At 67.2% G+C, this 12757-nt stretch overlaps 1 protein-coding gene across 7 annotated transcripts in view; it reads right to left on the bottom strand.

The window, feature by feature from the left end:
* rrp36 (ribosomal RNA processing 36) overlaps positions 1-7863 on the bottom strand; it is a 58503-nt gene extending 50640 nt beyond the window's left edge. The window contains exons 1-2 of one of the 7 annotated variants that reach the window (XM_078204552.1): positions 7563-7863; positions 7484-7531 (exon numbers count right to left, since the gene is read on the bottom strand). The gene's annotated coding sequence lies outside the window, so the exon portion shown is untranslated. Of the gene's footprint in view, positions 1-7483 lie in introns of all 7 variants that reach the window. The other 6 variants (XM_078204554.1, XM_078204553.1, XM_078204555.1 and 3 more) reach the window with 6 other exon arrangements.
* Positions 7864-12757: the final 4894 nt, after the last annotated feature.

Genomic DNA, 12757 nt, shown 5'->3' with positions numbered 1-12757 from the left:
CTGGGTGGGGGACACTGGGACACTGGGTGGGGGACACTGGGTGGGGGACACTGGGTGGGGGACACTGGGTCACTGGGTGGGGGACACTGGGACACTGGGTGGGGGACACTGGGTGGGGGACACTGGGACACTGGGTGGGGGACACTGGGACACTGGGTGGGGGACACTGGGACACTGGGTGGGGGACACTGGGACACTGGGTGGGGGACACTGGGACACTGGGTGGGGGACACTGGGACACTGGGTGGGGGACACTGGGTGGGGGACACTGGGACACTGGGTGGGGGACACTGGGAGGGTGACACTGGGTCACTGGGTGGGGGACACTGGGACACTGGGTGGGGGACACTGGGTGGGGGACACTGGGTGGGGGACACTGGGACACTGGGACACTGGGTGGGGGACACTGGGTGGGGGACACTGGGTGGGGGACACTGGGACGGGGACACTGGGTCGGGGGCACTGGGACACTGGGTCGGGGGCACTGGGACACTGGGTCGGGGGCACTGGGACACTGGGTCGGGGGCACTGGGACTCTGGGTCGGGGGCACTGGGACGGGGACTCGGGGGCACTGGGTCGGGGACTCGGGGGCACTGGGTCGGGGACTCGGGGGCACTGGGTCGGGGACTCGGGGGCACTGGGTCGGGGACTCGGGGGCACTGGGTCGGGGACTCGGGGGCACTGGGTCGGGGACTCGGGGACACTGGGTCGGGGACTCGGGGACACTGGGTCGGGGACTCGGGGACACTGGGTCGGGGACCCGGGGACACTGGGTCGGGGACCCGGGGACACTGGGTCGGGGACCCGGGGACACTGGGTCGGGGACCCGGGGACACTGGGTCGGGGACCCGGGGACACTGGGTCGGGGACCCGGGGACACTGGGTCGGGGACCCGGGGACACTGGGTCGGGGACCCGGGGACACTGGGTCGGGGACCCGGGGACACTGGGTCGGGGACCCGGGGACACTGGGTCGGGGACCCGGGGACACTGGGTCGGGGACCCGGGGACACTGGGTCGGGGACCCGGGGACACTGGGTCGGGGACCCGGGGACACTGGGTCGGGGACCCGGGGACACTGGGTCGGGGACCCGGGGACACTGGGTCGGGGACCCGGGGACACTGGGTCGGGGACCCGGGGACACTGGGTCGGGGACCCGGGGACACTGGGTCGGGGACCCGGGGACACTGGGTCGGGGACCCGGGGACACTGGGTCGGGGACCCGGGGACACTGGGTCGGGGACCCGGGGACACTGGGTCGGGGACCCGGGGACACTGGGTCGGGGACCCGGGGACACTGGGTCGGGGACCCGGGGACACTGGGTCGGGGACACTGGGTCGGGGACACTGGGTCGGGGACACTGGGTCGGGGACTCGGGGACACTGGGTCGGGGACACGGGGTCACTGGGTCGGGGACACGGGGTCACTGGGTCGGGGACCCGGGGTCACTGGGTCGGGGACCCGGGGACACTGGGTCGGGGACCCGGGGTCACTGGGTCGGGGACCCGGGGACACTGGGTCGGGGACCCGGGGACACTGGGTCGGGGACCCGGGGACACTGGGTCGGGGACCCGGGGACACTGGGTCGGGGACACTGGGTCGGGGACACTGGGTGGGGGACACTGGGTGGGGGACACTGGGTGGGGGACACTGGGTGGGGGACACTGGGTGGGGGACACTGGGTGGGGGACACTGGGTGGGGGACACTGGGTGGGGGACACTGGGTGGGGGACACTGGGTGGGGGACACTGGGTGGGGGACACTGGGTGGGGGACACTGGGTGGGGGACACTGGGTGGGGGACACTGGGTGGGGGACACTGGGTGGGGGACACTGGGTGGGGGACACTGGGTGGGGGACACTGGGTGGGGGACACTGGGTGGGGGACACTGGGTGGGGGACACTGGGACACTGGGTGGGGGACACTGGGACACTGGGTGGGGGACACTGGGACACTGGGTGGGGGACACTGGGACACTGGGTGGGGGACACTGGGACACTGGGTGGGGGACACTGGGACACTGGGTGGGGGACACTGGGACACTGGGTGGGGGACACTGGGACACTGGGTGGGGGACACTGGGACACTGGGTGGGGGACACTGGGTGGGGGACACTGGGACACTGGGTGGGGGACACTGGGACACTGGGTGGGGGACACTGGGACACTGGGTGGGGGACACTGGGACACTGGGTGGGGGACACTGGGACACTGGGTGGGGGACACTGGGACACTGGGACACTGGGTCGGGGACACTGGGACACTGGGTCGGGGACACTGGGACACTGGGTCGGGGACACTGGGACACTGGGTCGGGGACACTGGGACACTGGGTCGGGGACACTGGGACACTGGGTCGGGGACACTGGGACACTGGGTCGGGGACACTGGGTCGGGGACACTGGGACACTGGGTCGGGGACACTGGGACACTGGGTCGGGGACACTGGGACACTGGATCGGGGACACTGGGACACTGGGTCGGGGACACTGGGACACTGGGTCGGGGACACTGGGACACTGGGTCGGGGACACTGGGACACTGGGTCGGGGACACTGGGACACTGGGTCGGGGACACTGGGACACTGGGTCGGGGACACTGGGTCGGGGACACTGGGACACTGGGTCGGGGACACTGGGTCGGGGACTCGGGGGCACTGGGTGGGGGACACTGGGACACTGGGTGGGGGACACTGGGACACTGGGTGGGGACACTGGGACAGGGACACTGGGTGGGGACACTGGGACACTGGGTGGGGGACACTGGGACACTGGGTGGGGGACACTGGGACACTGGGTGGGGGACACTGGGACACTGGGTGGGGGACACTGGGACACTGGGTGGGGGACACTGGGTGGGGGACACTGGGACACTGGGTGGGGGACACTGGGACACTGGGTGGGGGACACTGGGAGGGGGACACTGGGACACTGGGTGGGGGACACTGGGACACTGGGTGGGGGACACTGGGTGGGGGACACTGGGTGGGGGACACTGGGTGGGGGACACTGGGACGGGGACACTGGGACACTGGGTCGGGGACTCGGGGACACCGGGTCGGGGACTCGGGGACACCGGGTCGGGGACTCGGGGACACCGGGTCGGGGACTCGGGGACACCGGGTCGGGGACTCGGGGACACCGGGTCGGGGACTCGGGGACACCGGGTCGGGGACTCGGGGACACCGGGTCGGGGACTCGGGGACACCGGGTCGGGGACTCGGGGACACCGGGTCGGGGACTCGGGGACACCGGGTCGGGGACTCGGGGACACCGGGTCGGGGACTCGGGGACACCGGGTCGGGGACTCGGGGACACCGGGTCGGGGACTCGGGGACACCGGGTCGGGGACTCGGGGACACCGGGTCGGGGACTCGGGGACACCGGGTCGGGGACTCGGGGACACCGGGTCGGGGACTCGGGGACACCGGGTCGGGGACTCGGGGACACCGGGTCGGGGACTCGGGGACACCGGGTCGGGGACTCGGGGACACCGGGTCGGGGACTCGGGGACACCGGGTCGGGGACTCGGGGACACCGGGTCGGGGACTCGGGGACACCGGGTCGGGGACTCGGGGACACCGGGTCGGGGACTCGGGGACACCGGGTCGGGGACTCGGGGACACCGGGTCGGGGACTCGGGGACACCGGGTCGGGGACTCGGGGACACCGGGTCGGGGACTCGGGGACACTGGGTCGGGGACTCGGGGACACTGGGTCGGGGACTCGGGGACACTGGGTCGGGGACTCGGGGACACTGGGTCGGGGACCCGGGGACACTGGGTCGGGGACTCGGGGACACTGGGTCGGGGACTCGGGGACACTGGGTCGGGGACTCGGGGACACTGGGTCGGGGACTCGGGGACACTGGGTCGGGGACTCGGGGACACTGGGTCGGGGACTCGGGGACACTGGGTCGGGGACTCGGGGACACTGGGACACTGGGTCGGGGACACTGGGTCGGGGACTCGGGGACACTGGGACACTGGGTCGGGGACTCGGGGACACTGGGACACTGGGTCGGGGACACTGGGTCGGGGACTCGGGGACACTGGGACACTGGGTCGGGGACACTGGGTCGGGGACTCGGGGACACTGGGACACTGGGTCGGGGACACTGGGTCGGGGACACTGGGTCGGGGTCACTGGGTCGGGGACACTGGGTCGGGGACTCGGGGACACTGGGTCGGGGACTCGGGGACACTGGGACACTGGGTCGGGGACTCGGGGACACTGGGTCGGGGACACTGGGTCGGGGACACTGGGTCGGGGTCACTGGGTCGGGGACACTGGGTCGGGGACTCGGGGACACTGGGTCGGGGACTCGGGGACACTGGGACACTGGGTCGGGGACACTGGGTCGGGGACTCGGGGACACTGGGTCGGGGACACTGGGTCGGGGACTCGGGGACACTGGGACACTGGGTCGGGGACACTGGGTCGGGGACTCGGGGACACTGGGACACTGGGTCGGGGACACTGGGTCGGGGACTCGGGGACACTGGGACACTGGGTCGGGGACACTGGGTCGGGGACTCGGGGACACTGGGACACTGGGTCGGGGACACTGGGTCGGGGACACTGGGTCACTGGGTCGGGGACTCGGGGACACTGGGACACTGGGTCGGGGACACTGGGTCGGGGACTCGGGGACACTGGGACACTGGGTCGGGGACACTGGGTCGGGGTCACTGGGTCGGGGACACTGGGTCGGGGACTCGGGGACACTGGGTCGGGGACTCGGGGACACTGGGACACTGGGTCGGGGACACTGGGTCGGGGACTCGGGGACACTGGGACACTGGGTCGGGGACACTGGGACACTGGGTCGGGGTCACTGGGTCGGGGACACTGGGTCGGGGACTCGGGGACACTGGGTCGGGGACTCGGGGACACTGGGTCGGGGACACTGGGTCGGGGACTCGGGGACACTGGGACACTGGGTCGGGGACACTGGGTCACTGGGTCGGGGACACTGGGTCGGGGACACTGGGTCACTGGGTCGGGGACTCGGGGACACTGGGTCGGGGACACTGGGTCGGGGACTCGGGGACACTGGGTCGGGGACACTGGGTCGGGGACTCGGGGACACTGGGTCGGGGACTCGGGGACACTGGGTCGGGGACTCGGGGACACTGGGTCGGGGACTCGGGGACACTGGGTCGGGGACTCGGGGACACTGGGACACTGGGTCGGGGACTCGGGGACACTGGGACACTGGGTCGGGGGCTCGGGGACACTGGGACACTGGGTCGGGGTCACTGGGTCGGGGACACTGGGTCGGGGACTCGGGGACACTGGGTCGGGGACTCGGGGACACTGGGACACTGGGTCGGGGACACTGGGTCGGGGACTCGGGGACACTGGGTCGGGGACACTGGGTCGGGCACACTGGGACACTGGGTCGGGGACACTGGGTCGGGGACTCGGGGACACTGGGTCGGGGACTCGGGGACACTGGGTCGGGGACTCGGGGACACTGGGACACTGGGTCGGGGACACTGGGTCACTGGGTCGGGGACACTGGGTCGGGGACACTGGGTCGGGGACTCGGGGACACTGGGTCGGGGACACTGGGTCGGGGACTCGGGGACACTGGGTCGGGGACTCGGGGACACTGGGTCGGGGACTCGGGGACACTGGGTCGGGGACTCGGGGACACTGGGACACTGGGTCGGGGGCTCGGGGACACTGGGACACTGGGTCGGGGACTCGGGGACACTGGGACACTGGGTCGGGGACACTGGGTCGGGGACTCGGGGACACTGGGTCGGGGACTCGGGGACACTGGGACACTGGGTCGGGGACTCGGGGACACTGGGACACTGGGTCGGGGACTCGGGGACACTGGGACACTGGGTCGGGGACTCGGGGACACTGGGACACTGGGTCGGGGACTCGGGGACACTGGGACACTGGGTCGGGGACTCGGGGACACTGGGTCGGGGACTCGGGGACACTGGGACACTGGGTCGGGGACTCGGGGACACTGGGACACTGGGTCGGGGACACTGGGTCACTGGGTCGGGGACACTGGGTCGGGGTCACTGGGTCACTGGGTCGGGGACTCGGGGACACTGGGTCGGGGACACTGGGTCGGGGACTCGGGGACACTGGGTCGGGGACTCGGGGACACTGGGTCGGGGACTCGGGGACACTGGGTCGGGGACTCGGGGACACTGGGTCGGGGACTCGGGGACACTGGGTCGGGGACTCGGGGACACTGGGTCGGGGACTCGGGGACACTGGGTCGGGGACTCGGGGACACTGGGACACTGGGTCGGGGGCTCGGGGACACTGGGACACTGGGTCGGGGACTCGGGGACACTGGGACACTGGGTCGGGGACACTGGGTCGGGGACTCGGGGACACTGGGTCGGGGACCCGGGGACACTGGGACACTGGGTCGGGGACTCGGGGACACTGGGTCGGGGACTCGGGGACACTGGGTCGGGGACTCGGGGACACTGGGTCGGGGACTCGGGGACACTGGGACACTGGGTCGGGGACTCGGGGACACTGGGACACTGGGTCGGGGACTCGGGGACACTGGGTCGGGGACTCGGGGACACTGGGACACTGGGTCGGGGACACTGGGACACTGGGTCGGGGACACTGGGTCGGGGACACTGGGTCACTGGGTCGGGGACTCGGGGACACTGGGACACTGGGTCGGGGACACTGGGTCACTGGGTCGGGGACACTGGGTCGGGGACACTGGGTCACTGGGTCGGGGACTCGGGGACACTGGGTCGGGGACACTGGGTCGGGGACTCGGGGACACTGGGTCGGGGACTCGGGGACACTGGGTCGGGGACTCGGGGACACTGGGACACTGGGTCGGGGACTCGGGGACACTGGGACACTGGGTCGGGGGCTCGGGGACACTGGGACACTGGGTCGGGGACTCGGGGACACTGGGACACTGGGTCGGGGACACTGGGTCGGGGACTCGGGGACACTGGGTCGGGGACTCGGGGACACTGGGTCGGGGACTCGGGGACACTGGGACACTGGGTCGGGGACTCGGGGACACTGGGACACTGGGTCGGGGACTCGGGGACACTGGGTCGGGGACTCGGGGACACTGGGTCGGGGACACTGGGACACTGGGTCGGGGACTTGGGGACACTGGGACACTGGGTCGGGGACTCGGGGACACTGGGTCGGGGACTCGGGGACACTGGGTCGGGGACACTGGGTCGGGGACTCGGGGACACTGGGTCACTGGGTCGGGGACTCGGGGACACTGGGTCACTGGGTCGGGGACTCGGGGACACTGGGTCGGGGACACTGGGTCGGGGACTCGGGGACACTGGGTCACTGGGTCGGGGACTCGGGGACACTGGGACACTGGGTCGGGGTCACTGGGACACTGGGTCGGGGTCACTGGGTCGGGGTCACTGGGACACTGGGTCGGGGTCACTGGGCGGCGGTGATGATTCAGTGACGCAGCTCGAAACCCCGACTGTGAAAACTGACCAAATCCCAACCTCGGGGAGCAGCAGCCGGGGCCTCTCCTGGCGGGGCCTCTCCTGCCGGGGCCTCTCCTGCCCGGGGCCTCTCCTGGCGGGGCCTCTCCTGGCGGGGCCTCTCCTGCCGGGGCCTCTCCTGGCCGGGGCCTCTCCTGCCGGGGCCTCTCCTGCCCGGGGCCTCTCCTGCCGGGGCCTCTCCTGCCCGGGGCCTCTCCTGGCCGGGGCCTCTCCTGGCCGGGGCCTCTCCTGCCGGGGCCTCTCCTGCCGGGGCCTCTCCTGCCGGGGCCTCTCCTGCCGGGGCCTCTCCTGCCGGGGCCTCTCCTGCCGGGGCCTCTCCGGGAGATCAACACACACACGTTCCTCCTGCACCGGAAGTCAGCGGGTCCATCACCCCGGAAACGGAACTCACCCGGGAGGACACCATGGGAATTAAACCGGAAACGGTGTAGCAGTTGACCCGGAAGCAGAAACGGTGTCGGGGGCACATGCGCAGCGGCAGCCCGCGGGTGGCGACGGGATTGCGGTGCACCATGGGACCGTTCCCACCCTCCCGGCCGGGACCCGGATGGGAGTCGGAGCCTCGCGCAAGGTTGGGAAGTCAATAAGAGCTCGTGCCAGACACACCCCCTCACACACCCCCTCACACAGAGACACACCCCCACACACACCCCCACACACAGAGAGAGACACACCCCCTCACACACCCCCACACACAGAGAGAGACACACCCCCTCACACACCCCCTCACACAGAGAGAGACACACCCCCTCACACACCCCCTCACACAGAGAGAGACACACCCCCTCACACAGAGAGAGACACACCCCCTCACACACCCCCTCACACAGAGAGAGACACACCCCCTCACACAGAGACACACCCCCACACACACCCCCACACACAGAGAGAGACACACCCCCTCACACACCCCCACACACAGAGAGAGACACACCCCCTCACACAGAGAGAGACACATCCCCTCACACACCCCCTCACACAGAGAGAGACACACCCCCTCACACACCCCCTCACACAGAGAGAGACACACCCCCTCACACAGAGAGAGACACACCCCCTCACACACCCCCTCACACAGAGAGAGACACACCCCCTCACACACCCCCTCACACACCCCCACACACAGAGAGAGACACACCCCCTCACACAGAGAGAGACACATCCCCTCACACACCCCCTCACACAGAGAGAGACACACCCCCTCACACACCCCCTCACACAGAGAGAGACACACCCCCTCACACAGAGAGAGACACACCCCCTCACACACCCCCTCACACAGAGAGAGACACACCCCCTCACACACCCCCTCACACAGAGAGAGACACACCCCCTCACACACCCCCTCACACAGAGAGACACACCCCCTCACACACCCCCTCACACAGAGACACACCCCCTCACACACCCCCTCACACAGAGACACACCCCCTCACACAGAGAGACACACCCCCACACACAGAGAGAGACACACCCCCTCACACAGAGAGAGACACACCCCCTCACACAGAGAGACACACCCCCACACACAGAGAGAGACACACCCCCTCACACACCCCCACACACAGAGAGAGACACACCCCCTCACACACCCCCTCACACAGAGAGAGACACACCCCTCACACACCCCCTCACACAGAGAGACACACCCCCACACACAGAGAGAGACACACCCCCTCACACAGAGAGAGACACACCCCCTCACACACCCCCACACACAGAGACACACCCCCACACACAGAGAGAGACACACCCCCTCACACAGAGAGAGACACACCCCCACACACAGAGACACACCCCCTCACACACCCCCACACACAGAGAGACACACCCCCTCACACACCCCCTCACACACCCCCACACACAGAGAGACACACCCCCTCACGCACCCCCACACAGAGAGAGAGACACACCCCCACACACAGAGAGACACACCCCCTCACACAGAGAGAGACACACCCCCTCACACAGAGAGAGACACACCCCCTCACACACCCCCTCACACAGAGAGAGACACACCCCCTCACACACCCCCACACACAGAGACACACCCCCTCACACACCCCCACACACAGAGAGAGACACACCCCCTCACACACCCCCACACACAGAGACACACCCCCTCACACAGAGAGAGACACACCCCCTCACACACCCCCACACAGAGACACACCCCCTCACACAGAGAGAGACACACCCCCTAACACACCCCCACACACAGAGAGAGACACACCCCCTCACACAGAGAGAGACACACCCCCTCACACAGAGAGAAACACACCCCCTCACACACCCCCTCACACACCCCCTCACACAGAGAGAGACACACCCCCTCACACAGAGAGAGACACACCCCCTCACACACCCCCTCACACAGAGAGAGACACACCCCCTCACACAGAGAGAGACACACCCCCACACACAGAGAGAGACACACCCCCTCACACACCCCCACACACAGAGAGACACACCCCCTCACACAGAGAGAGACACACACCCTCACACAGAGAGAGACACACCCCCTCACACAGAGAGAGACACACACCCTCACACACCCCCTCACACAGAGAGAGACACACCCCCTCACACAGAGAGAGACACACCCCCTCACACACCCCCTCACACAGAGAGAGACACACCCCCTCACAGAGAGAGACACACCCCCTCACACAGAGAGACACACCCCCTCACACAGAGACACACCCCCTCACACAGAGAAACACACCCTCACACAGAGAGAGACACCCCCTCACACAGAGAGACACACCCCCTCACAGAGAGAGACACACCCCCTCACACAGAGACACACCCCACACACAGAGAGAGACACACCCCCTCACACAGAGACACACCCCCTCACACAGAGAGACACACCCCCTCACACACCCTCACACAGAGAGAGACACACCCCCTCACACAGAGAGAGACACACCCCCTCACACAGAGAGACACACCCCCTCACACAGAGACACACACCCTCACACAGAGAGAGACACACCCCCTCACACACCCCCTCACACAGAGAGAGACACACCCCCTCACACACCCCCTCACACAGAGAGAGACACACCCCCTCACACAGAGAGACACACACCCTCACACACCCCCACACACAGTGAGACACACCCCCTCACACAGAGAGAGACACACCCCCTCACACACCCCCACACACAGAGAGACACACCCCCTCACACACCCCCACACACAGAGAGACACACCCCCACACACAGAGAGAGACACACCCCCTCACACAGAGAGAGACACACACCCCCACACACAGAGAGAGACACACCCCCTCACACAGAGAGAGACACACCCCCTCACACAGAGAGAGACACACCGCCTCACACAGAGAGAGACACACCCCCTCACACACCCCCTCACACAGAGAGACACACCCCCTCACACAGAGAGAGACACACCCCCTCACACAGAGAGACACACCCCCTCACACAGAGAGACACACCCCCTCACACAGAGAGACACACCCCCTCACACAGAGACACACACCCCCTCACACAGAGAGAGACACACCCCCTCACACAGAGAGAGACACACCCCCTCACAGAGAGACACACCCCCTCACACAGACACACCCCCTCACACAGAGAGAGACACACCCCCTCACACAGAGACACACCCCACACACAGAGAGAGACAAACCCCCTCACACACCCTCACACAGAGAGAGACACACCCCCTCACACAGAGAGAGACACACCCCCTCACACAGAGAGAGACACACCCCCTCACAGAGAGACACACCCCCTCACACAGAGAGAGACACACACCCTCACACAGAGAGAGACACACCCCCTCACACAGAGAGAGACACACCCCCTCACACAGAGACACACCCCTCACACAGAGAGAGACACACCCCCTCACACAGAGAGAGACACACCCCCTCACACAGAGAGAGACACACCCCCTCACACAGAGAGAGAGACACACCCTCACACAGAGAGAGACACACACCCTCACACAGAGAGAGACACACCCCCTCACACAGAGAGAGACACACACCCCCTCACACAGAGAGACACACCCCCTCACACAGAGAGAGACACACCCCCTCACAGACAGAGACACACACCCTCACACAGAGAGAGACACACCCCCTCACACACCCCCTCACACAGAGAGACACACACCCTCACACAGAGAGAGAGACACCCCCTCACACAGAGAGACACACCCCCTCACACAGAGAGACACACCCCCTCACACAGAGAGAGACACACACCCTCACACAGAGAGAGACACACCCCCTCACACAGAGAGAGACACACCCCCTCACACAGAGAGAGACACACCCCCTCACACAGAGAGAGACACACCCCCTCACACAGAGAGAGACACACCCCCTCACACAGAGAGAGACACACCCCCTCACACAGAGAGACACACCCCCTCACACACCCTCACACAGAGAGAGACACACCCCCTCACACAGAGAGACACACCCCCTCACACAGAGAGAGACAAACACCCTCACACGGAGAGAGACACACCCCCTCACACAGAGAGAGACACACCCCCTCACACAGAGAGACACACCCCCTCACACAGAGAGACACACCCCCTCACACAGAGAGACACACCCCCTCACAGAGACACACCCCCTCACACAGAGAGAGACATACACCCTCACACAGAGAGAGACACACCCCCTCACACTGAGAGAGACACACCCCCTCACACAGAGAGAGACACACCCCCTCACACAGAGAGAGACACACCCCCTCACACAGAGAGAGACACACACCCTCACACAGAGAGAGACACACACCCTCACACAGAGAGACACACCCCCTCACACAGAGAGACACACCCCCTCACACAGAGAGAGACACACCCCCTCACAGAGAGAGAGACACACCCCCTCACAGAGAGAGACACACACCCTCACACAGAGAGAGACACACCCCCTCACACACCCCCTCACACAGAGAGACACACACCCTCACACAGAGAGAGATACACCCCCTCACACAGAGAGACACACCCCCTCACACAGAGAGAGACACACCCCCTCAGACAGAGAGAGACACACACCCTCACACAGAGAGAGACACACCCCCTCACACAGAGAGAGACACACCCCCTCACACAGAGAGAGACACACCCCCTCACAGAGAGAGACACACCCCCTCACACAGAGAGAGACACACCCCCTCACACAGAGAGAGACACACCCCCTCACACAGAGAGAGAGACACCCCCTCACACAGAGAGAGACACACCCCCTCACACAGAGAGA

This window comes from Mustelus asterias, unplaced genomic scaffold (genome assembly GCF_964213995.1).
Source record: "Mustelus asterias unplaced genomic scaffold, sMusAst1.hap1.1 HAP1_SCAFFOLD_379, whole genome shotgun sequence".
NCBI classification, from domain to species: domain Eukaryota; kingdom Metazoa; phylum Chordata; class Chondrichthyes; order Carcharhiniformes; family Triakidae; genus Mustelus; species Mustelus asterias.
This window is presented reverse-complemented; position numbering and strand designations above follow the sequence as displayed.